We start from the raw sequence: 27854 nt of genomic DNA, 5'->3' as shown, positions 1-27854 counted from the left end.
TTTAAAACAATGTTCAGCTATCATCTCACAGTGTGTAGTTCAGAACGCCAGGCATAGCATAGCTCAACTGGTTCTCTGTCCAGATTCCACAAGTTGGAAATCAAGGTATCAACAGGACTGTGCTCATTTGGGAAGCTCTGAGGATGAAACCCCTTCTGAACTCATTCTGGTTGTTGGCCTAATTCAGTTCCTTAGGGTTGTAAGACTGTGGTTTCCATTTCTTTACCATGAGCTAAGGCTGAGTCTCAGCTTCCAGAGGCTACACACTTCCTTGGTTCATGTTCAAAGCTGGAAACAGCAAGTCAAGCCCTTTACATTCTTCAACTCTAAGCTCTCCACCTACCTCATTCCTCCTCTGTTTTGATTCAGGTAAAGCTTTTGGATTTTAAGGGCTCAGGTTATTAGAGTGGTCCTTCCAGGATAGCATCCCTATTATTAAGGTCTACAACCATAATCACATCTATAAAATACCTACTCAAAGGTTGTGGGGATGAGGGCACGAGCATCTTTGGTGAGGCTATCATTTTATCTATCACAATAAACTATAAAATGACATTAAAGTCATAATGAGATTTCTTTTGTTATAAACATAAAAGAGAATGTTTCATTAGTTTGCTATCTGAGAGTGCTGCATAAACTAGCAACCCAAATACATGGCAGAGATTTAAGAACTTTTAAGAACTGTTAGCTGTAATCTGTTTTATTCAAGAAAATATAATTTCTCCAGAAGACTGTTTCACTGTAACTAATCTCAGTGACATTATTTTTGTGGCAGAGAAATATGAGCTGACTATTGAGCATTTTGGAATCTCCTATGAAATCTTTGAGCAATTCTTTAATTTAGGAGAAAAAAATTGAGGAGGCCAAAATCTTTTCATGCAAAATAATCTACTACCTTAGTAACACTGGAATAGTCCGCATTTCACAAAAGCAAAGGAATTTAGAGGTGTTTGTTTGCATGTGGTGGTTTTGTTTTATCTGAGTTCTCAAAGGCATCAAAGAGTTAATACATTCTGTATGTTTGTATTTGGTGCACTCTTAAGTATGTGCAGCAACAGTACGCCATTTCAGGATGAGATTCATAGAACAAAGTTAAGCACTCACTGACCCTGAGAAAGATTTCAACTAAAACAGCAATAATAATGGCTTATGTTATCTGAATGCTCCCTCCATAATACACTGTGGGAAACACTTTCATGAATAATCACACATAATTCTGATGGAATATTAGGCACCATTATTGTCCCAAGTTCAAATATAAAAGAAAATGAGGCTAAAATTAAAATTCATACTTCTAGTGTCTAATTGAGCCCTGTGTCAAATGATGAATAGCTAGTTTTAACACATATGACTTTCATTTTTATTTTTTACCTTCTATGCACACATACCGTGCATATATAACATCTAAAAAAGTACACACTACCACACACATTTTAAGATTTTTAATGTTTGTCCCCAGCTGAAACCATGGTGCATGATGCTAAAGATAAAAAAAAAACGTTGGGATGATTAAATATGATTGGTTTTAGAAGTAATTCTAAAACTTATTTTCTTTTATGAGACATTTACTTTCATGATTTTCATTTTATCATCTTCTAATTTTAAAGTAAAGTTGTGCTGCTACTTTTGGCAGGACCTCGGATTATGGCAATTTAGCTTAAAGTGAAGCCATGATTAAGATGCGTTGATAAGGCAAAACATAGTAAATGACAAATTAAGTTATATCACCAGCCCTATAGATTCTGGAGGCCATAAGGGGCATTTTGTTAAAAGAGATGTTAAATGAGTTCCTGAAGGTTTGAAATATTTGGGACAAAATACACTGGCTGAACTCCAAGATATCAGATAATTGAACTTAGTTCCTTTACTGGGAGTAATTAGGCCTAATTTGCATAGGTAAGGTCATTTGAACAACTTTCTGGTGAAAAATAAAGCTAATTGAGATTAATGACTCTTAAACACAGTGCTTCTCTACTTAGCATATCAAGGCAATATTTTCTGGAGAATAGAAAATGCTTTAGGAATTCTATTAGGAAAGTAGAGGTTATAGGCTTTTTTATTCTTTCACTCATTTTATCACATAACATTGTTATAGGTTTCCATAACAGATATCAAATTATTCTATAAAACACTTTAAAAAGCAGCCTTATAAAAACAACCATTTCTTTTTTACTTTTAACAATTTTCCACTCCTTCACCTTAATTTTTCTACACTCATTTGTTTTCCCACATATTCACACCACCACCACTCCGAGAGAGAGAGAGAGAGAGAGAGAGAGAGAGAGAAGAGAGAGAGAGAGAGAGAGAGAGAGAGAGAGAGAGAGAGAGAGAGAGAGAAAGAGAACTCCTACAAGTTTGGCATGGTTTTCTCTTCTTTTATTTTTTTTTTTCTAATTTTTTTTTTTTAAATATATTTCATTGATTCTTTACAGAGAGGAAGGGAGAGAGATAGAGAGTTAGAAACATCGATGAGAGAGAAACATTGATCAGCTGCTTCCTGCACATCTCCTACTGGGATGTGCCCGCAACCCAGGTACATGCCCTTGACCGGAATCGAACCCGGGACCTTTCAGTCCGCAGGCCGACGCTCTATCCACTGAGCCAAACCGGTTTCGGCAGTTTTCTCTTCTTTTAAAGAGGAAGACACTGCTTGCTATACAGAGGAATGAAGCCAGGTCTCTTCAACCTCCCAAACCATTTGATACTTGGTTTAGTTAGTGCAGATCATTTTCAGTCCTGTGCCAGGAGCAACTGGTAAACCAAGAGATTGTGGCTAAGAGAGGAAAATAGAGCAATGAAAGCCATGTGGCTTCTCAAAAGAAGGGCATTTTAATTATCTGTTGCTACATAAGATATTGCTATAAACTTCAGTGGCTTAACCTAACAAACATTATTTCACAGTTTCCGTAGGTCAGTAATCGAGGTGCTATTTGGCTGGGCTCATCTAGCTCGAGGCCTTTCCCAAAGCTGCAGTTTAGGGTTTGCCCACAGCTGCAGCCATCACAACACTTGCCTGAGGCAGCGTCCACAAGGACTCTAGTCCTCTCTGGGTTTTGGCAGGAGACATCAGTCCTCGCCATGTGAGTGACTCCACAGGCTACTCAAAGTGTGGCAGCTAGATTACAGTAAACAAGACTGTATTATAAACTTCAAAGCTGTTGCTAAGAGACTAGATCTGATTTTCTCACCCCAAAAACAAAATGATAATTATGTGACATGATAGAGGTGTTAGCCAAGTCTATAATGTTAATCATATTGCAATATATACATGTATCAAATCAACACATTGTATACCTTAAACTTATGCAATGTTATATGTCATAGTTCAAAAAAAAAGAAAGGAAGAAAGAAACATGGCAGCTAGCTTCTCTTAGAGCAAGTGAAGAGAAAATTGAGAGGGCAAAACAGGAGTCACAGTATCTTGAGTAAGTCAGTCTCAGAAGTGGCATAACATCACTTTCATCATATTCTTGTCATTATAATCAAGTCACCAGTTCCAGACTACATTCAGGGGGAGGGCATTGTCTGAATGTGTAAATACCAGGAGGTGAGAATTACTGAGGACCTTTTGGCTGCTATGACAGGGTATTATTTAGGCCAGTGTTATTGGACTCGCCCCTATCTTAACATAACCTTATTAATACAGCTTTCAAAAACTGCTGAAAATTATTTCACACACAAAGAATTTCATTACTGTTATTGCTAAAAATGCTAATAAATATATAAATTCTCCCGGTTATAATCAATTGTTCTGCTGCAGCATAAAGATAGTACAGTCGAGTAAGGGGCAGGAATTTCCAAACCAAATGCTCATTCTGATGCTTTTCATAGGAATTCCAGGAAGCAGAAGTTTTTGGGTTTTGTTTTTGGGGGGTTTTTTGTTTGTTTGCTTCTTTCTTTCTTTCTTGCATGGAGGGCTAAGTTTACATACAAATTCCAAAGAATTTTAATAAATAAAATATAATATCAGTATTTTTAATCTACTTTCTTTTTTTTTATTTCTGCCTACCCCCCTTCTTTCTTCTCTTTTAAATAAAATGACTTAATTTTCACATGCATCCTTTATTTTGCCAAGTAACTATCTAGGGATACTTTCTCTAAGCAAAATGTATTAACAACAAAAATATCACAGAGACCTAAGCATGGTACAGATCAGCTTTCACCTAAGGGTCCAACTTCACCAACTTCACCGCCTGCTGAATCCTCCTCTTTATATATGGTGGAACATTGCCGTGAACTTTTATAGCTCAAGGCACTGAGTCTATTGTTAGCTCTGCTAAAGGTCCTTTCTCTTCATCTCCATACAATTAAAACAAATAAAATAAATTACTGAATTTTTAAGGCTTAGTTCAAAAGCCTACAGCAAAGCATTTCCATATCAGGACTTCACCTTAAGCAGAATTAACTATTCCCTTCTTTGGTAACTAAAAACATTTTTTATTATAGGACTACTACTGTACTAACGATATTACATTATAACCAGGATTCATTTTTAATTGTTGTGATTGTTTCACTTGTTCAAAATTTTTGAGGACAGAACTTGAAAATTCTTTTTTTTACCTTCAGTTCCTATGTTAGTATCTTGAACTGATGTATTGTTTAAGTACTTAGTTAAAGGTGGAAAAGTCAGATATTAATTCAGTTGTGTGGCTCTGGATGGCTTTGAATGCACTAAAGATTTCAGTAGTGTTGGGAGGAATATTACTGCCACATGATTTGACTACTGACACCTCAATGCCCATATAGAAAAAGGCAGGAAACACAGTACATAACCCTGTGAAAAGCAGATTAGTTGTTGACACTGTTATTGAAAAAGAAAGAGAGATTCAAGAGGGAAACTTTACGTCAAAAATCTGTCCAACTACCTTCTGACCTTCTTTATTTGTTATTAATAAGTTATACTAATAAATTATGTTAATAATTATAAAGAATATAATTTTTTTTTTCTTCTTAGCCTTTAGAAGATATTCCTATCCCTTTCATGTCATTAGTTTTAAGCAAGGCAGATGAGCTCTCTGTGTTGGCATGTGATGAGGAGTTTGTTTGTTTTTAAAGTTTAATGCCTTTTTAAAACAATCTTTATTGTTGAAAATATTACATATGTCCCCTTCCCTTCCACCCCACATTCGATCTCTTCCAGACCACTCTGCCTCCTGCCCCAGGCCTTCACCATCCTATTTTCAATGTGAATGGGTGATGCATATATGCATTCAAGTTCTTGGGTTGATCTCTCCCCACCCATCATCTCCTACCATTTTTTATTATTAAATTTATTAGTGTGACATTGGTTAATAAAATTATATGGGTTGCAAGTGTACAATTCTGTCACACATTTTCTGTATATTGCATTGAGTGTTGACTGCCCTAAGTCAAATCTCCTCTGTCACCATATATTTGACCCCCTTTACCCTTTTCTACTTACCCCTCACTCCCTTCCCTCTGGGAATCACCATACTGTTGTCTGTGTCTGAGTTTTTGCTTGTTTCTTTGTCTTGTTTTTTCATGTTTCTTTTGGTTTTATAGCCCACATATGAGTGAAATCATGTGGTTGACCTTTTCTGGCTGACCTATTTCACTTAGCATGATATTTTCAAGATCCATTCATGTTGCAAATGGCAATATTTCATCTTTTATTATGGCTGAGCAGCATTCCATTGTGTATATGTACCACATCTTCTTATCCAATCAAGACTTTTATTTGACTAAAGTTCTATATAACTCACTTTTCCTGGTTCGTTGCTAAGAATTTAATGCAATTATTTTTCTCCAGGAATTTTGTTGGAACTCCAGGCATGAGGTATCCTTTCTTTCCTACATTGCTGGTGAAGAAGCCTTTGGAACTTATGCTGCTGGGGAATTTCTAAAGACAAGAGAGGCTGAAAACAAACTATATACATTTTTAGATTATTTGTGCTAGTTCTAAGACGAATGCACTGGTATTTTGATAGGGATTGCATTGAATCTGTAGACTGCTTTGGGTAGTATGGACATTTTAATGAAATAATAATCTTTCCAATTCATGAGCACAGTATATGCTTCCATTTATTTAAAATTTAAATTCGGTGTAATTGAAATTCTTTGATTTCTTTCTTCACGTCTTACAGTTTTCAGAGTATAGGTCTTTTACTTCCTAGGTATTTTATTATTTTGATGCAATTGTAAATTGGAATGTTTTCTTTTTTTAATAAAGGAAAAGTAGAAGTTTAATGGAACAGGAGTACTTTATATAGTTAAAGAAATATGGAAATTTACCTAGTTATTAGATCAGCTACAATGGCGCTAACCTTATCAACTAGTTCTGAAGTTTTCCCAAATATCAAAGCAATTCTGACCTAGGAGAATTAATATCAGGGATAATGTTCTCTATATAGATATTAAAGAGACATGCTATTTTTATTGCATATTTTATATTCTCACATTAAGCCTGTTCCCTAGGAACAAATCAGTCTAATAATTTTAATTGAATTAAGTAAATAGTGAACACAATAGGTCAAGAACTAGTTCACAGAAATGTTTTTAATGAAAAACTATGGAATTACATTTTCATTGCATTCATTATTAGTTCTCTTAAAATAATTTTTAATTTTGTAACTTCAGTGTTTTGATTATATTATATAAAATACCTACTATAAAAGTTTGATATAGCTTCCAACATAAAATTTACCTCTAACTGAAATGTTTACATATTTTAATGAATGAATTAAAGGGTTAAGCCATAAATAATCATCTTCCTTAGTTACTGAAATTTTTTTAATGATTATTGCATTATTTTCACACAACTCTGTATTCAGTTCTCTCAAGTATTGCCTTTTCTTTTAAAAGTTAGTGAATTGGTCCACTGTAGACCAGACTGTAACATATTTGTTAAAAAAATATTGCTGAATTTTTACAAACATGCACTTATGGTCTGAGCTTCTGAGACTTATATTAAAATGATAACATTTTATTGACCCCTTGATTACTTTATATACCTGTCGCTTTGTGTTCTTAATTATAACAATTAAAAATCTGTCTGCAGTCTTTTGTTCCTCAGACTAAGTAGCTCCAGATGTTTGATGTAAACAACATTCTGAAGATATGTGGATTATCCTTCTTTTATGTAAGAATTGGGATTCAACTTTTTCTTTATTCGGCACCTTTTATCCATAGGTGCTGTCTAACAGTTATTAACTTCCACCCACACTATTCAAGGATAATTGACAAAACAAACCCACATGCTAGGCTAATTAAAATATATTCTCCTTGAGTTTTTTCAGTGTGAAACTATAAAGAAGTAAGTGATAATATTCCGGATAAACTGATTATGTTTCAGTTTAAGCACAAAATTTTGAGCGAGGTCAGTTTAAACTGACCAAAAGTAGGTCAGTTTCCCATTTAAAAATAGTTCATACTAGATAAAGCATCATCTTTAAAGTTAGGCAAATCACACTACCCATCTTCTCTAGTAGAGCAGGTGGAATATTGCCCATATTCTCACCTCATGCAGAATGTTGCCTTATTGTCAATGTGGTCCAAAGGATATTTTACCATCCACCTAATAGATGATAATGAAAACTTAATTTTTTCAGACAGTGGAGCAGAAACTTAGTGCTGAGGAGTCAGTAATGGAGTCCCAGAATACTTTCACAAGCCTCTGCTCTCAAACTGTGTTAATTCACTGTGTTTTGGTATTACTAAATTTATTATATTAGCGATTTAATTACAGGAAAATTGTTAAATTGGCTGTTTGTATATAGGCACCCTTTCCTAAAAGAGAAAATACAAAATGCATATATATCAAGTTTCAATATATTCTTTCATTGACATACTCCAGCAGAAATTGCCAATATATCCCTAAATACACATTTATGTGGTTTATATCACCCATATGTAGCTCAAATTCTAATCTGTATGTGTGAGAGCTATGGATACTTGAAGTCTTTCGTGAACTTCCATTTCAGTCTTTATTATTTCTTATTAAAGGTAGACTCCCTAGACTCAACCCATTACAAGAAATTATGCCTGTTATTTCCTCCATCTCCTTTAATCAATTGATGTGATATTCACATCAATGCTGAAATAGGAAATTAGTTTTATAGTAGTAAAGTCATTATATGATAATTATTTCTTATGAGGCTCTAACCTTGAAAAGAGAATAGTAGAAAGCAGCTTTATTGCTTTAAAATCCAACATATGTATGATTTTTTTACAGTGATCAATCTGCATTTTATTTCATTTGGGACATAGCTCCTTACTCCTTTTTATAAGCTTCGCTTTTATTCACTTGACCTCAGACATAACACAATCTCTTGAATTTCCTTTTTTATTTCACATGTAGAATCTTCTTGATCTTTGCTGAATTTTCCTCTATTTTCTGAACTTGAAAATTTAGAAAGCCTCAGGGCTGGGTCATGTTCTTTTTTTTACCACTACATCCACTCCCTAAGTAAGCTGATTTACCTACTCCTATTACTTTAAATACTATCCATATGAAGGTGACACAAATTTTTTAAAAATATATATTTAATTGATTTCAGAGAGGAAGGGAGAGGGAGAGAGAGACAGAAACATCTGAGAAAGAATCATTGGTCGGCTGCCTCCTGCACACCCCCCGATTGGGGATCGAACCTACCACCTGGACATGTGCCCCACCAGGAATCAAACCCTTCAGTCTGCAGGCCGATGCTCTATCCACTGAGCCAAAGCAGCCAGGGTGGTGACACAGATTTTAATCTCTAGTTCCTCCCTCCTACCTGAATTTCAGACCCATATATATTCAACTGACTATTAGATAGCTAACATGTGTAAACTATACTATTGATTTCCTATTTCTTCAATTATACCTCCACATTGGTGGCTCTCTACTCTTTACATTGTAACACCATTCATGCAATTGCTTAGGCTAAGCCATTTGATTTCACCTTCCTCTTTTTTTTTTTTCACATCAGTGCTCTTCACTTCAATAAACAGAAGTGCCACCCTTTACCCAGTAAACGCATCATCATTCAGCACTATCTTACAGTATCGTGAATTGGTCTCCCTGCTTCCATTTTTGTCTACTCCCATAGCCATAGTTATCCTTAAAAGGGAAACTTGCCTTCTCCTTTGCCCTTTCATTCTATTCTGACCACAGAGGTTTTCTTATTGCTCCTTGAACTTGTAAACACAACCTCACCTCAGAGTATTTGCTAACCATTACACAGACGACACTCATCTATTAGATCCAGGATACTCAGTGCTAACCTCAAGGAAGTAAGGAGGTTGAGCTGAAATGAAACTTAAAGGATTGCTTCCTTAATGGAGAGACCATGCCTGGTGTCTTTGGTTGACATTGTGATGCAAGCTCCTTCTCTTACTGTTGACTGGTGAAAGTTCACACATTTGACCATAATGTTCTAAGTTACACACTTCAATTAATACTAGCATGACTCATGACTTCACTTCATTAAACAATCTGCCCAAATATCACCTCACAGAAAGGCCTTTGGTCAAAACCTTATATAAAATGGCACATTATCTATCCTTTTTCTCAACTTTGTTCAGCAACATATCAATATAACTTAGAACAGTGTCAGGTTTATAAAGTTATTCAATAACTATTCATTGAATAACTCTTATTATTTTTGTCTATTTTACAATCATTTGTGTTTTATGAAATCCCTATAATGTTATGTATTCAATGTGAATCTTTATCAAAATGCATAATTAAGTGTCAATATTAATAATATCTGATAGTATAACCATAAAATGTTCCATTAACGTAATCTATACAGATTTAAAACAATTTATTTGAAAATTCTCCCTTAGATTTAGAATTTCTACTTCAAACTGTCTTCTAACCTTTATCTCCATTTTAGAAAGGAAATTAAACCTTCCTTCTTTTTTATTTTTTGTCATTTTCTTATATAACTTTGCACATTCCCTCAAATTTGTACAGAACAAGAAATCACAAAGCTCTATAAATGTCTGATGTCATCTTGATGTCACCTGAGATTCCAAATGGTTATACTATCATGCACCAGGAATATTTATTAAACAATATCAGTTCTACTGACCAAAACCAATTGGAAAAACAATCAATAGATAAGGAAAAGTCAATTATTTATGTATTTGATATGTTAGAAGCTACATTGGGAAATCAGGAAAATTTGTGAAATCTATGCCAGATACTTATTATCCCAAATAAACACAATGAAATTTTTTATGTCTTTGTCTGGTTTACTTTTTATAAGTAATGCTACTTTTTAAAAAGCAAACATTTTTGTCACAAAAAGATTAGCAAGCCTGCAAACTTACCATTTACCCTCACTTTTAAAGCTTTTTATAAAAAACTAGAGGTCCAGTGCACGAATTCGTGCATGGGTTGGGTCCAGCCGGCCCACCCCCAATCAGGGTTGGGGGAGCCGATCGGGGATAGGGCCAAAGGTGGTTGGCCAGCCGACCTGCCCCCTGGTGGAACTCCCAGTAAAGGGAACAATTTGCATATTAGCCTTTTATTATATAGGATATTTTAAGTTATTTGGGGGAATTTCAAATTTTTTAACTCCATACTAAATTTAAAAAATAACTGTCAAAAAAAGTTGACATTATTCAGCTATGACTAATGAGGTAATAAGCCATGAAAAGACATGGAGGAAACAACACATATTAATAAGTGAAATAATTCCATTTAAAAAGGCTACAATACATATAGACTACATATACTACTTTATGATTCCAACTATATAACATTCTGGAAAAGGGAAAAACTATGGAGACAATAAGAAAGATCCTTGTGATGGGGGAGCGAGGTGGGTGGAGTAGGGTGGTAAATAGGCAAACCACAGAGGACTTTTAGGGGAGTAAAAAAAAAAAGATGGACATATGTCATTATACATCTGTCTAAATCTATTAAATATGCAATACCAACAGTGAATCCTGAGGTAAACGGTGAACTGTGGGTGATTACAATGTGTCAGTGTCAGCTCATCCTTGGTCAAAGAATTTACTCTTCTGGTTTGTGATGTTACTAATGGCAGAGATACACTGGCCAATGTGGCTCAGTTGGTTTGAGTGTTGCCCTGCATGCCAAAAGGTGGCAGATTCAGTTCCGGTCAGGGCACATACCCAGGTTGCATTTTAATCCCCAGTCAGAGGACGTGTGAGACACAGCTGATTGATGTTTTTCTCTCATATCGATGTTCTCTCTCTCCTTTCTCTCTCTCTCTCTCTCTCTCTCTCTCTCTCTCTCTCTCTCTCTTATTCAAATCGTATATATTTTTAAAATAATAATAATGGCAGAGGCTACACATGTGTGAGGCAGGGAGTAATTGGGAAATCTCTCCTCTACCCTCTCAGTTTTGTTAAAAACTTAAATCTGCTATTAAAAACAGCTTTTAAAAACAAAGTTTACTGAAATTATAAATGAAAACTAGGATAAGAATAATCATTTATGATTTTAGTTACTTTTTGCCATCATTTTTTGCAATTTTAAACTGTTTAGACACTGCCTTTATTAGTAAAATAGCAATGCCATGTTCAGCCTTGTTTTGTTACAACATTCATGATGAAAAGAAATTAATTTCTGGGGCAGGGGGCAGGATAGAGGGGGTCAATGGGGAAACAAGGGGGACATCTGTAAGACTCTTAACAATAAAGATAAATTTAAACAAAACGTGTGTGAGGGGGGAGGTGGGGGGAACAATAAGAAATGGATTTCTGCCAAGCCACTGTCCGTGTGGAGTTTGCACCTTCTCCCCAGGTTTGCGTGGGTTTCTCTGGGGGCTCCAGTCTCCTTTCACATGGCACAGATGTACACGTGAGCTGAATTCTGCCCTCATTGTCCCAGTCTGAGTGAGGTGGGTGGGTGTGTGTGCGCCCTGTGATGGAAGAGCATCCTGTCCAGGGTTGGTCCCACCTTTCACCCCGAGCACTCGAGGATGGGGCCAGGGCACCTGCAAACCTAAACTGGAATAAGCAGGTTAGAAAATAATTATCTTACTTGTCTTTATTAATCCTTTTGTAAATGTATGTAGAGCTAACATTTACTTAACTGTTTAATATTATAACTGTTTGGGGTCCTTATTTAGAAGTTAGTTTGGTGATGTTTTTATGGCCAAAAATAAGTCGTAGGCACTTTACTCTTGTTTAGCCTAAGGTAAAACTGGATTTGTTATATGTTGTTTTCCTTAACAGCGCTGTTTCCAAAAGCTTATCAATGACATTAAGGGAGGGATAACTGTATTCCCCATTTAATGTAACTGAAAAAATTGAGGCAGAAAAGGTAGAGGAAGCTATTAGAAGATCTAGAAGATCCATCTCAGACTAGTGCACCAAGGTGAATGGCTCTCAATGGCTGCTCTGGAACTGTAAATCCCACACCTGCATCTGGCTGTCTGGCTGCAACATACTCCAGAGAATAATGGTTTCTCCTTTGACTTAGCCTTCCAAATATTATCCAGTGCCTCTCTTTGGCTGACTCTATTCCAGAACTTTACTAGGAAGGGGATTCTGGGAAATGTAGTTTAGTTGTGTTTCTGAAGAGAATTATTAAATATTAGAGGCCCAGTGCACGAAATCTGTGCACTCAGGGGGATGTTCCTCTGCCCAGCCTGCACCCTCTCACAGTTGGGGACCTCTGGGGGTCCTGCCACCACTGCTGTGCTCGCCATGAGCCTGGCTTCTGGCTGAGTGATGCTCCCCCTGTGGGAGGGCACTGACCACCAGGGGGAAGCTCCTGCATTGAGCATCTGCCCCCAGATGGTCAGTGCATATCATAGTGACCAGTCATTCCTCTGTTTGGTCGATTTGCATATTAGTCTTTTTTATATAGGACTAGAGGCCTGGTGCACGAATTCATGCACAAGAGGGGTCCCTAGGTCTTGCCTGCAGGATAGGGCCAAAACCAGCTCTCCAAAATCCCCCAAGGGGGCCCAGATTGCAAGAGAGAGCAGGCCAGGCTGAGGGACCCCACCAGTGCACAATCGGGACCAAGGAGAATTATGGGAGATTGGCCAGCCAGGAAAGGACTGTGGGAGGGCTCAAGGACATGTTTGGCCTGTCTTGCTCAGACCCGATTGGCCAGACCCCAGCAGCAAACTAACCTACCAGTTGGAGTGTCTGTCTCCTGGTGGTCAGGGCATGTCACAGTGAGCAGCTGAGCAGCCTTAGCATATCACTAGCATATGATTTGTTGAATGGCCCACCAGACACTTAGCATATTAGGCTTTTATTATATAGGAGAGTGGCAGTGATTTTGAGTTTACAACAGACATTTTCAGGACACTCTCAACACACACACACATAGAGAAAGAGGGGAGAGAGGAAGAGAGAGAGAGAGTTGTAAATTTGTTTGTCAGATCTAGATCCCAGAGAAGGCTTGTCTTCTCTGGAACCTATCTTTCTGTCTTGTCCATTTTTTCTCCATTGCTTCTTCACAAAAGGAACTGGACTAAGTCAGATGAGAAACCACAACATACCAAAGAGGTAGAAACAGAAGCCTCGCCCATGTAGTTGCATCATTTTATCCTTTAGATGTTTCTAATTTACTTTGGATCTTAAAAACAATTTGGGTTCTTGAAAAAATCAAAATGTAAGAAGTAAACTGATTTGAAATTTGTCATTAGAATCTTTGCTCTTTGCATGTTGATTCTGGTTAGTTAAATGAAAGCATCTGACTTCTACATACAGAGGGAACATCTTGGCTGAGGAATTTTCTCAAAGGGATACTTCTTATTGTTTGATAACCAACTGACCAAGTGAAATTCTTTGACTTGTAACAGAGTAAACAGAGAAAGAAAACTTTAAGTTCAAATAATACCCCACATAACACTCACTAAAAAGTTTTTGCATGTCTCCATCTGGAAAATACTATGACCCTGAATTCCAAAATTGTTAAGATGTTCTTTTCATTCCTGTATTCTCTTTGCAAACCCTAAATCACTTAACTTATCCAAAAGATTAACAAAGGCCTGTGGGAGGAAGAATGAAGTTGAATCAATGTTTTACCAGCAAACTTCAAGGGGGGGGGGGGGGGATTGATCTAAATCATACCTTTTCCTCAATGCCACCACTTAATTTCTATTATTCATTTGAATTATCTTTGCAGCCCAGCAAGAATTATTATGAAAATTATTTCTAATGTAAAAGAGAGGGTAGTCCTTCACAGAAAAGACATCATTATATGATAATCCACAGAATAGTAATAAGTATTAACAAAATTAAACATCAAAAGTGCATTCTAAATCATGTAGTAATTTTTATTCTAACAGTTACATATCAGTTCTGAATTACTTGGAAGTCCTCAATTCCTCTTAAATATAGAGGAGTGGTTTTAAGCCACAGACAACCTTGCCACTCCAGTGGACACCTGGAGACATTCTTAGTTGTTACAGTGGCAGGGGAGGTGGGTGTCACTGGCATCACATGGGTAGAGGTCAGGAGTGCTACTCAATTCCTCCAACGCATCCCCAGACACAAAGAATTACCTGGCCCTAAATGCCACCAGTGCCAAGGTTAAAACACCATAATCTACAGTAAGAAGAGAAAATAGCACAAAGTTCAACAGTGTTATTCGCTTTTAGAACTGTTGTCTTTTTCACTCTATGATTTCCCACATGTGTTAGTGGGATATAGTAAATTAAAGTATAAAACTGACTTTTTTTAAAGTAAGGCATCATGGTGAAATACAATTAAGTGTTACTTCAAAAATTAATATGATGTCAAATCTCAGAGGGAAGGTGGGAAAAGATCAACCTAAGAACTTGTATGCATATATGCATAACCCATGGACACAGACAATAGGGCGCTGAAGGCCCTGGGGGGGGGGGGGGTGGGGAGGGGTGGGTACTAGAAGAGCTGAATAGGGGGAAAAGGGGACATATGGAAAATTTTTAACAATAAAGATTTAAAAATTTAATATGAAATAAAAGTGTTTCTATTTTAGAGAAAAATAGGCATGAAAGATAATTGTAGGTTTTTTCTAACATCTTTCTAAAATTTTCATGTATCTGTCTCTATTTGAAGAATTGTATTATAAAATAAATGGTAATTATAAATTTATTTTATATATATATATTTCTATATATATATCTATATAAATATATTCTATATAAAAACATAGAATGTATTTTAAAGAATCATAAATATTCACAACTTTCCAATAATTAAACAGTAGTCATTTATAAAATCTTTATGAAAACATTAAACAGTTAAGAGGCTATCTGAAGATATGACTAAGTTCAAGGCCAAAGGGAAGTTTGAATTAAAGGTGCTGAATAGAAGAGCCAATTATAGAACCATAAGGCCAGAGGAGGAATCATTTACTGAACATCTCACTGATTTTTCTGGAGACAGTCACTGTAAAGTGAATAATATTGTCCTCAGCAACCTTCTTTCAGTTATTCTCCATTACCACTCAACCAAATACTTTCCAAGGAGACTTGACTCACTAACACCTTTCCTCTCTGCCTGTATGCTGATTTCACTAAAATATATAACCCTCCTCACTTCTCTTCTCCTAAATTCTAGACCTAAAGATACAACTGGTTAGATAATCCAAATGGAAACACCAGAGAGAATTCAGATCATGGGTCAGGCCTGGCTTCAAGGGCAACTGACTTGGGCAGTCACACAGAGACCCACACTCACAAGAGCTCATTCGTCTTGCACTGGGTCCCACATGTTATATAGCCTTCCTGCTATAGGTCAAAGTATAATCCATCTTTCCTACAGACCATTTCCTCCTCCTAACCAACAGCCCTCAGGACATCTCTTTCCTCTATGTTTTATGCCCTCCAGTGGATATAGTTTATTATACTCTTTTTTTTTTTACTTGATACTGTTTTCAAAAACTTTGAGTTAATTATACATTCACAGAAAGTTGCAAAAGTAGTATAGAGAAGTACTGCTTAATCCTTTACCCAGTTCCTCCCAATGATTACCACTCTCCTAAGTAGAGTATAATTCCAAAACCAGGAAATTGACATTGGTACAATGTGTGTGTGTATAGTTCTAGATCATTGTATCATGTATAGATTCCTATAGCCACCACTGCAATCAGCATGCAGAACTGTCCCATCATCACAAATATCTCCTTGATTCTATCCTTATAGTCACACACCCCTCTCTGTCATCCCTCAACACTGGCAACCATACTCTGTTCTCCATCTCTATAACTTGTCATTTTTAGATTTTCTAAAAATGTTTCATGTTTTACTAATTCAGATTATCTAAAAATGAAGGATTAGCCCCAGGACACCCACTCTAAACACATAATTTCCCTTTGTCTGTGCACCCATAATAATTCCCTCAGAGGCTTTGGTTAAATCAATATCCAGAGTGCATATTATTAGACAAGGTAAGTACTATTCACAGAGAAGCCACATTTTGCATATTGGATATGTTTTCTTTCTTATACTATTTTTTATTTTCTCTTCACTTAAAGATCTGAGTCATATTAAAACACTTTATTTGAAACATCCTTCTGAAGACTTTGTCTGCCCACTTCAACTTGGCTGTTTCACATCTATGCTCTATGGGCTCTCCCTCCAACATCATCATGGGGATTCCCTTATCCTTTTCCCTGTGAATTCACTTGTTTCATAACTCCATGAGTATTTATCTCTTTGTTTACTTCTCATTTGGTAATGCATACTCTTCAGCATTTTCCTGAGAAGGAGAAACAGAAGATAATTATTTGGGAATCTTGAGTGGTGGCTATCTCAAGTTGGAATTGTTCAGCACCTATTCCTACCACCTCCCAATGTGCTCTCCTTTACTTTAGAGCCATGAACGCTGAAAACATTTCTCAGATTCCTTTGCAGTGAGGGTTCTCAATATAATTTATAATTTACCAACCTATTGCACTTCTTGTCAGATTTAGTTACTAGAAAGCTTTACTTCAACTAGTTTTTGTTTGTCTTGTTTTGTTCTTGTTTCTTTGCTTTTTCTGTTTTTCCTGGTTAGCATGGTCATAGAAGATTTTGGACTTTCTATAGCACGGTGAGAAGACATATCATTGTCCTGTCACTAGTTTTATACTTGCCCATTTAACAGTGGGTCCAGTGTAGTAGTGAATCCAGGTAAAACAGCAGTGGTCACAGTCCACTGTATCCAATCTGCCAGGAACAGAATCCAAAGCTCAGTGGCAGTAGGCACTGGTCAGCCCAATTACACTGACCACCTTCCAAAAATGTAGAGGAGAACAATTTGTTTTCGCTCTAATGGGCATTTATTCTGGGCATGATTTTCCCTGCCTGCCAGGTATCTGCTGGCAACACCATCCAATGACTTACTGAACATCTGATTTGTTGTTTATTAAACCTACAAATCATTACTCTTTACCAAAGAATGAACTTTAATATATAAAAGAGCAAGGCAGGAGGTTGACAGTCTTGATATTCACTGGCCATTCCTTGTGTCCTGGCATCCTGAAAGAGTTGACCTGAAAAATGTGGAATGGCCTATTGAAGAATCACATACTATAGTGAGCCAAGAGATAGCACAAGTTTAGTGTCATCCTAGAAAATTTGGTATATGCTTTGAAGCTGTGATTCAATACGGTACTGTCTCTCCCAGTGCCATAATACAGGCCGTCCTCGGGTTACATCGGACTCGACATACATTGGTTCGTTGTTATGTCACCATCTCCCATTTATTTATTAAATAAAAAAAGTTCCGTCATTTCGACGTATGTACATATGTGCTTTATGGTTTTTATTATTTATTTACCACAAGTAAAGATCAGGGATTGTTATCTTTCTTTTAAATATTTTTTACTGTTTCACTTCATTACTGCAGTGTCTGTGCTCCATGTGAGTGACGTAGGGGCTTATGTAGGTGGGTTCCGACTTACGGCGAAAATCGCGTTATATCACGCCGTAGGAATGGATCTCCAAGGTAACCTGAGGACCTACTGTATATGCATCGAAGAAAAAGAGGTTAAGAAGGGAAGAGAGACTTTTCCCTATGCTAAACTGGGAAAAGTTTTGCTTGCAGTTTTAGAGGTTTTAAAACCTCCAAAGAAATACACCAATTTTTTTCATTGAATGTTCACCTTTATTACATGTACTCTTTATGCCACTGATCAAAAAGAGAAAAAAAGGATGTTCTGTCATCTGTGATGATTATCCAGATGATCAACAGGAAATTGGATGTGATGCTATACAATGAGGAATGCATTATTTCTAAAACCTAACTTCCAATACCTATAAACTGATGTTGTGAATGAGACCAAAGGTAATATGGAATGGATAAGAAAAGAAGTTATGAACCAAAAAATGCAGCTTTATGACTAGTTGCAAAAATGGAGATTAAAGCAAGGCCTCATATTTTCCTTCTTCTCTTTCTGCTCTCCGTTTCTACTATTTTATGGTATATTTTGTGATGACTGTGGTTAGTTTTATAGTTTATTGCGTAGGCTATAGGTTACCACGTCGGGATTTTGACTGAACCAGAGAGAAATAAATGCTAATAAACATGGAGTCTATGTCTGAAGGATTTTGGTCTTTCCCTCTGGGGCGATTATGAGCATATTTGTGTTTGAGCCTGCAATAGCTGCACTAGGTAATACAGGAGCACATTGGTGATGTTGATAGTTTTAGATGCTTAAGTGTGGGAAGATTCTCGTGTACGTATGTGGATGAAGACTACCATAGAGGAGGACTGTGGTGAATTGACACACAAGACATGGAAGTCAAAAGTAAGGCTTTGACAGTCTTCATACTTCAGGTGGCAAATAAAATCACAAAAGAGTTCAGATTTTTTACTTTTTTTTGGTATTGCTCTTTCTGTGACCACATTCAAAAAGGTTTTAGTAAACAGTCTCTATTTTCATACTAACAAGAGTCCAGAGACTTCTGGCTGTGCATGATTCCAGAGCCCATAACTTTCCAACTGAGCAGGCAGAGTTGTGAGATTGTGAAAACAGCTCCCTTGATTACTTGGCTTTGTGCGTTAGTGTAACAGTTAATTTTAACTGACTGTTAAACTGACTTTGCCACAGGGCACCCTGATATTTGTGAAGTGTCTGCGAGGTGTTGGAGGATGAGATTAATATTTGAATTGGTAGATGGTGTGAAGCAGATTGCCCTCTCTCATGTGGGTGGGCCTCAACTTACCAGTTGAAGACCTGAACAGAACGAATGTCAGAATTTCTCCTGCCTGCCTATCTTTGAACTGCAAAATTGGCTTTTTCCTGCCTTTGAACTTCAACTGAACCATCAGCTCTGGAGCCTGCCAGCCTTTACACTGGAACACATTTGACCTTCCTTGGTCTCCAGCTTGCTGACTCACCCTGAAGAGCCCTAATTTCATGAGCTAATTCTTCATTATAAACCTTTTCTGTGTATATAGACATCTTTATGGTTCTGCTTCTTCAGAGAGCACTGACTAATATACTAGGATTTAGATAGTATCACTTAAAGTCAACTCCTAAATTTTTTTCAATAGCATTTTCAATACTTTTTGGCAGTTCAGTAATCATCATTAATCCCATCATGTTTAAAGTAGATAGAAAAGAGTCTCTTCTGTGAAAGTAGACCCTAAATGATGTAGTATGCATGTCTAAAATTATCTTCTTTTTACCCGTATGCTCAATTAAATGTTTGGTTACTTGATTGCATACTTTTAAGTTGAAAATTAATTTCTCTTAGAATTTTGAAGATTTGCTCCATTGTCTTCTATTGTTAGGGGTTGGTCTGTTGCAAGAATTAAGAGATACCAATCTAATGTCAATGACTGTACAAGTGACTTTTGATATATTTTCATTCTTTCTCTGGAAACAATTAGAATTTTTTTTTTTTTACTATCCTATATAATAAAAGCCTAATATGCAAATTGCCCCCTTGACCAGGAGTTCTGCTGGGAGTTTGACCACTTGCTATGACTTTCACTGACCACCAGGGGGTGGTGCAGAACATGGTGGGCGTTGGCGACGTGGTGCTGGCAGCAGGCGGCTGTGGAGGCACTGCAGGCCTGATGGGCCCAAATGAGAACAAGACCGGGACAGGATGGTGGAAGTGAGTGGGTGGGGCCAGGACAAGGCGGGTGCAAGCCACTGGTTGTCTGGCAGGGGCCGATTGCCCCACCGCCACTGGGTTCCCAGATGCTAAGGGAGCTGGGAAAGGGCCCAATGCCCCACCGATCCGATTGCAGGGTGACAAGCAGTGGTGACAGGAGGCAGGGCTACTGCCTGGATCCCTCAGCGCCTGGGAGCTGGGTGGTGGTGGGGCAATCAGTGGGGCAATTGGGCCTGGCAGATGGCAACCAACAGAAGCAGCAGGGGGCAGGCAGCTGGGTGAAGGGAGGGAGTACCCAGCTGGCACCCAGCAGCTACTAGGGACCCTACTAGTGCATGAATTTCATGCACTGGGCCTCTAGTTGTTTTATAACTTAAAATGATGTCTTGATGTTATTCCTTTTCCTAATGTGATTAATCAAAAAGATACATTCAACCTGGAAATTCCTTTCCTTTATTTCTGGGTAATTTGTTCAATAATTTCATTTAAAAATATTTCCTTCTTGTTTTCATTTTCTCTGTCATATCTTTTCTTGTTGTTAATGCTCACCTGAGGATATTTTTTCCATTGCTTTTTAGAGAGAATGGAAGGGAGGGGAGGAGAGAGAAAAAGAGAGAGAGATTGATATGAAACAGATATATCAATTGGTTGCCTCCCTTCCACACATGCCCCAAGCAGGACCAGGGATTGAACCTGCAACCCAAATATGGGCTGTTGACCAGGAATCGAATCTGAGACCCTTCGGTGAGGGGACTGACACTCTAACCACTGAGCAACATAGGAAAGGACTCTGTTATATCTTTATAGAATTTCTATTAATTACATCCTATATTTTAGCATTTATGTAAAACAGTGTGTGTGTTTGTTATTCTAAACAGTCAATTATACTTTCAAGAAATTAAAAAGTGAGAAAAACTTTTACATTTATCTATATATTGACAATTTGGGGAGTTCTCATATTGTGTGTGTATAGGTGTAAGATTTCAGCTGGTATAAACGCTGAAGAACATTTCTTATAGTACAGTGCTGTAAGTAACAAAATCTTTTGGTGCTTACTTACTTGAAAAACACCTTTACTAGTATATTAGTTTAAAAAGCATGTGCCTTTGGCTTTCATTTTTGAAGGATATTTTCACCCAAACAAAATTCTCTACTGGCCAGTTTTTATTTGTTTATACTGCCTTTCATTTAGTGTGTTAAAGGCATTGTTTCATGGTCTTCTGAGTGACATCTTTTCTGAGGAGAAACTAGTAATAACTCCTATTTTTGTTCTCCTGTATGTAATGTCTCCATTTTTCTGAGAAATTTTAATATTTCCACTTTATGGTTGCAATAATTTAATTATATAAAAGTCTAATATGCAAATTGTCCCCTCAGGAGTTCGAGAGAACGGTCACTCGCTATGACATGCGTTGACCACTAGGAGTTAAGTAATGACTTTCTCTTTTGCATAGGGATAGTTTACACAGGAGGAAAGATCTGAAGAAAATCCTAGTTTGCTTTCAAATGGTTCCCTTTTTATCACTGTCTTATCACCAGTCATCTTTCCTTCCTGAATCTCACTTTTCCAACCTAAAGGTACTGTAAACTATATTTTTTTCAGTACACGGATCACTTATGAACACTATGGAGACTATTTGATAAGTTAACAGCATGAAACACCATTCCATTCATAGAAGGTTCTCACACGAAATCAAATTAAATGCTCCATCTAATTCAGTGTTACCAGGAGTTCCTGGAATGATAGGATGTGAGATCAGCCAGAGGTAAATAGAACTCTTTTGCCAAACAGGAACTCCAAGTGTGTTTTTTAATCAAATTTGGAGTCCATGCTCAAACTGAGACTCATGTTTAAAAGCTAATATACACTGGGAACAACTTGGATGGAGCAGGCTTGAAAAAGCATTGAGAGTTAAGCTGTTGAGTTCTGTTTGTTGCTATTATTTTTAAGGGCTAAGGGAGGAGGGAAGACATTAATTAACATTGCTCTCGGTTCTTTCTGTCCCAGCAGACAGTGGACTTTCACATTCTTAAACTCTTAAAATCTCCCATTTATCACCATAATCACCTTCTTTACATTATTTGTTCTGTATTGGGCTCTTCCAATGGACTAACTTGTGTTCTTTGTAAACATTAACTGTCTTTTTGATTTCTTACTCATTTCTTATTGTGAAAAGTTTGCTCATTCTAGTAATGACAAAACTGACCACCTTATCATCTTCTTTTGACACTGTTCCCAATGTTACTGCTTCCCTAGACTAGCCCTCCTCCAGCTTCACCTTTCAGGTAGGTCTTATTTGAGGATCAAAACATCCATCCCCTGCTTGTCACTGACTTCTGTCCCTGTTACACTTTCCTAGATTTGAATTTAGACCTGCATGCTTCATCTCCCCCCACCACCCCTCACCCTCTAACCCTACCCTCCAATCCCCCATCACCACCAATCTTGGCCTTATTCAGTTCCTAAATGTCTGCAGGACAAAATTAATAATAGAAATGCAGCTAATTTATATATATTTTTATACCTCAGATATTGTGCTTATGTATTTTATTTTTTAATTTATTTTCATTGATTTCAGAGAGGAGAGGAGAGGGAGAGATAGAACCCTCAACGATGACAGAGCATCATTGAACAGCTGCCTCCCATACACCCACCCTGAGGAATGGAACCCTGACCTCCTGCATTCATAGGCCAATGCTCAACCATTGAGCAACACTGGCCAGGCTGTGATAATGTATTTTAAAAGGCATGTAAGCAGTTTCCTCCTCAATTAGAGATAGTTCTTTCTGTAATACCGATGAGTCAGTCCATAAAGGAGACTACTCTTGGAGGAAGTTTGTGCCCCACCTTGGTTTGCTTTGGTTTGCCGAACTGGGGAAGATTCCCCCATTAAAGGGTGACACATTGTTGTCTATATAGCTGGTGAATGGAAGGACTCTGTGTATTGGAAGAATGTATTACCCCCATATCCGTACATAAAAATGTTTTGCCCTTCCATGGAGGAAATCACTTTACTGGCCCATTTCAACAAGCCCAAAAGCAAATCAATAGATCCAAAAGAGATATGCTGTCTGGTTATAATGACAGCATAGGACAAAGTATACTCAACATATTAATACCAAGGCCCGAGTACACATTAATAGAGGTATGATCATAAACTTGTCCATTACCGTAGGATAAATAGTGGACGAAAAGGCCAACTACAAATCTTGGTGGCTAATAGCCTCGGTGCCCAATAGAAATCTCCAGGTTCTCCTGTGTGGGTAGTCCTTGACCATCATATAGCACCAGATTATCTGCTGGCCAAACCAGGTGGAGTTTGTGCTGCTCCCAACACTACTTGCTATACTTATATAAACACCTCTGGAGAAATAGAAACTTAATTAGAAAAAAAAATCACTCAACAAGCCCAATGGCTATAGGAAGTAAGGAAAAATGACCCCTTGAAGGGTTTTTTCATTGGCTACCTTCCAGATAGGGACTTCCTTCTAATCTTTGTTACGAATTATTGCCATGACTTTGGTAGGTTTTCTAATCCTGTTCAAAGTGTTGAAGCTAAAAGTCTATCATGTTCCCCGCTATTTAAAATTAATTGCAAAGACTAAAATAATGGTAGCACAAAGAATAGACAGCGGAGAAACCAAGATGGCGGCATAGGTAAACACCGGAAATTGCTGCCTCCGACAACAACTTCAAAAATACAACTAAAAGACAGAACGGTCATCATCCAGAACCACAGGAAGGCTGGCTGAGTGGAAATTCTACAGCTAGAAGGAAAGAGAAGAGCACACAGACTCAGAGGAGCTACGAAAGTAAATTGCAGAGGTACGGAGGCTCTGGTGCGCGGGGAAAGGGGCTGGCACCTGAGGATGTGGCTGTCTTTTTGAATTGGGAGGGAGTCACAAGCTCCCAACTGCTCTGAACTCCGATTCCAGGAAATCTCTGGGGTCCCAGGGCTCATACGGGTGGAAACTGGACTGTCTGGCAGCAGGCAGAACTCAGAACTTGAGGGCGGCTTTCCTCAGAGGTGCTGGCAGCAATTACGGGGACACTGAGATGCACGGCCCCCTAGGGCAGGGCTGAGAATCAGCCATAGCTGCTTGCTCCGCCCTGTTGATTCCAAGACCCCTCCCCATCGAGGCTGCTGCAAAGGCTTTTGCATATGAATGCCCAGGTCCTTTGCAACCTAAAAATTACCTAACAAATTGCAGCTGGACCAGACAGACCCAGAACTTCCAAGAGAAGGCCCAAGGCTTCACAGCAGCTTGCATTGCTTCACAGCTGGGCCTCATCTGGGCACTCCCAAACCCCCCAAAAAAGGAAGGGGAATCTGCATATCTCTGCGTAGCTCCTGCTGGGTAACCTCAGGCAGAGGCTTAACTAGCACCTCCTTAGATCCAAGAGCCAGTGTACCCAGTGGTCAGAGTGGGACCATCCAGATTACAACTCCTCAGATTCATAAGGAACACACTCAGGGGGCAGACTCAGTGAGCACCAAAGCCCCATTGAAGCAAGTCTTGCCCCAGAAGGGTGTCTTCAGCACAGAAGTTCTCCCACTGCAGACACAGCTGATTCTCACTGCCAATTGGCCTGGAGGTCAATTCCTCCCAGTGACACCTAAAACAATCAAGGCATAACAACAAGAAGACTGTGCACAAAGCCCACAAGGGGTTGCACCAAGAGTGTCCACCTCAGGTAACTGGGGAGGCTGAGCCACTGGGCCCTGTAGGACACCCAGCACACAAAACCACTCTACCAACACAGGGAAGCAGACAAAATGTGAAGACAAAGAAACAGGTCACAAATGACAGAAATGGAGGACAGCAAATGACTGGATATAGAGTTCAAAACCACGTTTCTAAGATTTTTCAAGAATTTTATGGAAACCGCCGATAAATGTAGTGAGATGCTCAAGAAATCTAGTGAGACCCTCGATGTTGTGATAAAGGACCACCTAGAAATTAAGCATACACTAACTAAAATAAAGAATATTATACAGACTCCCAACAGCAGACCAGAGGATCACAAGAATCAAGTCAAAGATTTGAAATACGAAGAAGCAAAAAACACCCAACCAGAAAAGCAAAATGAAAAAAGAATCCGAAAATATGAAGATAGTGTAAGGAGACTCTGGGACATCTTCAAGCGTACCAACATCAGAATTATAGGGGTACCAGAAGAAGAGAGAGGGCAAGATATTGAAAACCTATTTGAAGAAATAATGACAGAAAACTTCCCCTACCTGGTGAAAGAAATAGACTTCCAAGTCCAGGAAGCACAGAGAACCCCAAACAAAAGGAATCCGAAGAGGACCGCACCAAGACACATCATAATTAAAATGCCAAGAGCAAAAGACAAAGAGAGAATCTTAAAAGCAGCAAGAGAAAAACAGTCAGTTACCTACAAGGGAGTACCCATACGACTGTCAGCTGATTTCTCAACAGAAACCATGCAGGCCAGAAGAGAGTGGCAAGAAATATTCAAAGTGATGAATACCAAGAACCTACAACCAAGATTACTTTATCCAGCAAAGCTATCATTCAGAATTGAAGGTCAGATAAAGAGCTTCACAGATAAGAAAAAGCTAAAGGAGTTCATCACCACCAAACCAGCATTATATGAAATGCTGAAAGGTATTCTTTAAGAAGAGGAAGAAGAAAAAGGAACTCTTACCATTTGCCACAGCATGGATGGAACTAGAGAGCATTATGCTAAGTGAAATAAGCCAGTCAGAGAAGGATAAATACCACATGATCTCATTCATTTGTGGAATATAATGAACATCATAAACTGATGAACAAGGACTGATCCAGAGATGGAGAGGCATTGATTGGACTGTCAGGCTTTGGAGGGAAGGTAGGGGAGGCTGGGGGTAAGGAGGAAAGATCAACCAAAGGACTTACATGCAAGCATATAGGTCTAACCAATGGACACGGACAGCGGGGGTGTGGGGGCATGAGCATGGGGGAGGGTAGGGGTAACGTGGGTATAGGGACATATATGTAATATCTTAATCAATAAAAAATATATTAAAAAGAAATAATAGACAGCTCTCAGAGTGAAGGGTGGGGGAGAGATTAACCAAAGAATTTATATGTATACTAGAGGCTGGGTGCAAGAAATTCATGCAGGAGGGAGGGGGTCCCTCAGCCTGGCCTGCATCCTCTCCAATCTGGTACCCCTTGGGGGATGTCTGATTTGCAATCCGGGACCATTAGCTCCTAACTGCTCACCTGCCTGCCTGCCTGAATGCCCCTAACTACTCTGCCTGCCTAACCACCTGATTGCCCCTAACTGCTCTCTGCTGCTAGCCTGATCACCCCTAACTGTTTTCCCCTGCCTGCCTGATCACCCCTAACTGCCTCTGCTTCAGCCCCCACAACCATGGCTTTGTCCAGAAGGACATCCAGAAGATGTCCACTCTAATTAGCATATTACCCTTTTATTAGTATAGATATGCATAGCCCTTGTACACAGACAATAGTGTGGTAAAGGTCTGGGGTGGAGCAGGGAGACGGGGATGGAGAAGTAGGGGACAACTGTAATACTCTCAACAACGAAAATAAATTTTAGAAAAGAATAGAAGTAATCCATCAAGTTGTTGCATCTATCTATCACAATAGGTACTCCTGTCTTACTGTTTTTACATTACAACTATCAATTATTTTTACTTAAAATAGTCCTCATATATATTTCTTACGTTTTTATTGATTTTAGAGAGAGAGAGGAAGGGAGAGGGATGGAGAGATAGAAATGTCAGCTGCCTCCTACATATCCCCTACTGGGGATCATGCCTGCAACCCAGGCCTGTGCTCTGACCAGGAATTGAACCAGGGACCTCTTGGTCCATGAGATGATGCTCAATCCACTGATCTACACTCTCCAGACAATACTCATATATATTAATAAATATTTACATTATAGCACCCAACCACTCACATTCTATTTAACCAATACTTACAGACCATGACCACAAGGGGTAAGGTCCTCATTGAATTTTAACCTAAATTCCCTCTCCTATGGGACAAGAGGGACCTGCTGAGAGCAGGGAGCCATCTATAGTGGCAAGGGAAGGGGGACTTAAGAACTGGAATTCTTCAGCACCATCATATCCTGTGAAGCTTGATGATAAGGGAGAAATGAGGAGTTTAATATCATCACATTGGGACTTCTTGCAGTCGCTGACTGCTTATGTGATTAACAGCTTTTCACTTTGGTTCTGACTCTGCTTTCCTGACAAACTGCACTCTCTGTATTGTCTATTCAACCACAAAACGTGTTTTGCAAGTTTGTTTGGCAAGCTCTAAGGGAAACTGAGGTGCTAGCCCAGGTCTTGTGACACCCCCTGCTCACCTGTCTTATGACACCTCCCATGCTCCCTATCTGGAGACCCCACCTGCGGAACCTAAGACAGCTAAGACTGGAAAGCTCCACTGCTTCCCTTACAGCCAATCCCCTTGAGGTCAGCTTCTTGCAGTCTTTGCCTTCAAAAACTCTGCCTTAACTTAAAAACTCTGTAGTGGTGTGTACTTTGTTTATGCCAAAGGCTATGTCACCCCGATTTACAAACTATATCTAAATAAAGCTTTCTTCTGCCTTTTAGAAGGGTCTTCTGGAATTTTTTTTGATAAGAACAATGGGCTTATCAAATAATTATTTTCTCCTTAGCAATTTGGACTCTTTTTCCTGGTATCAGAGGCTTTTATTTTTGCTCAAGATTCAGTAAAATTCATGTAGTACACATATTCAAGAGTCAACAACAAACTGCTTGAAATACATAGTGTGTATGTCCTATCCTATATAATAAAAGGGTAATATGCAAATCTACCAAATGGCAGACCAACCGGTTGCTATGACGCAGATTGACCACCAGGGGG

The sequence above is a fragment of the Myotis yumanensis genome, unplaced genomic scaffold (genome assembly GCF_028538775.1).
Source record: "Myotis yumanensis isolate MYYU_CA2020_CCGP unplaced genomic scaffold, mMyoYum1.0.hap1 SCAF_10, whole genome shotgun sequence".
NCBI classification, from domain to species: domain Eukaryota; kingdom Metazoa; phylum Chordata; class Mammalia; order Chiroptera; family Vespertilionidae; genus Myotis; species Myotis yumanensis.
Note: the sequence above shows the minus strand (reverse complement) of the source record.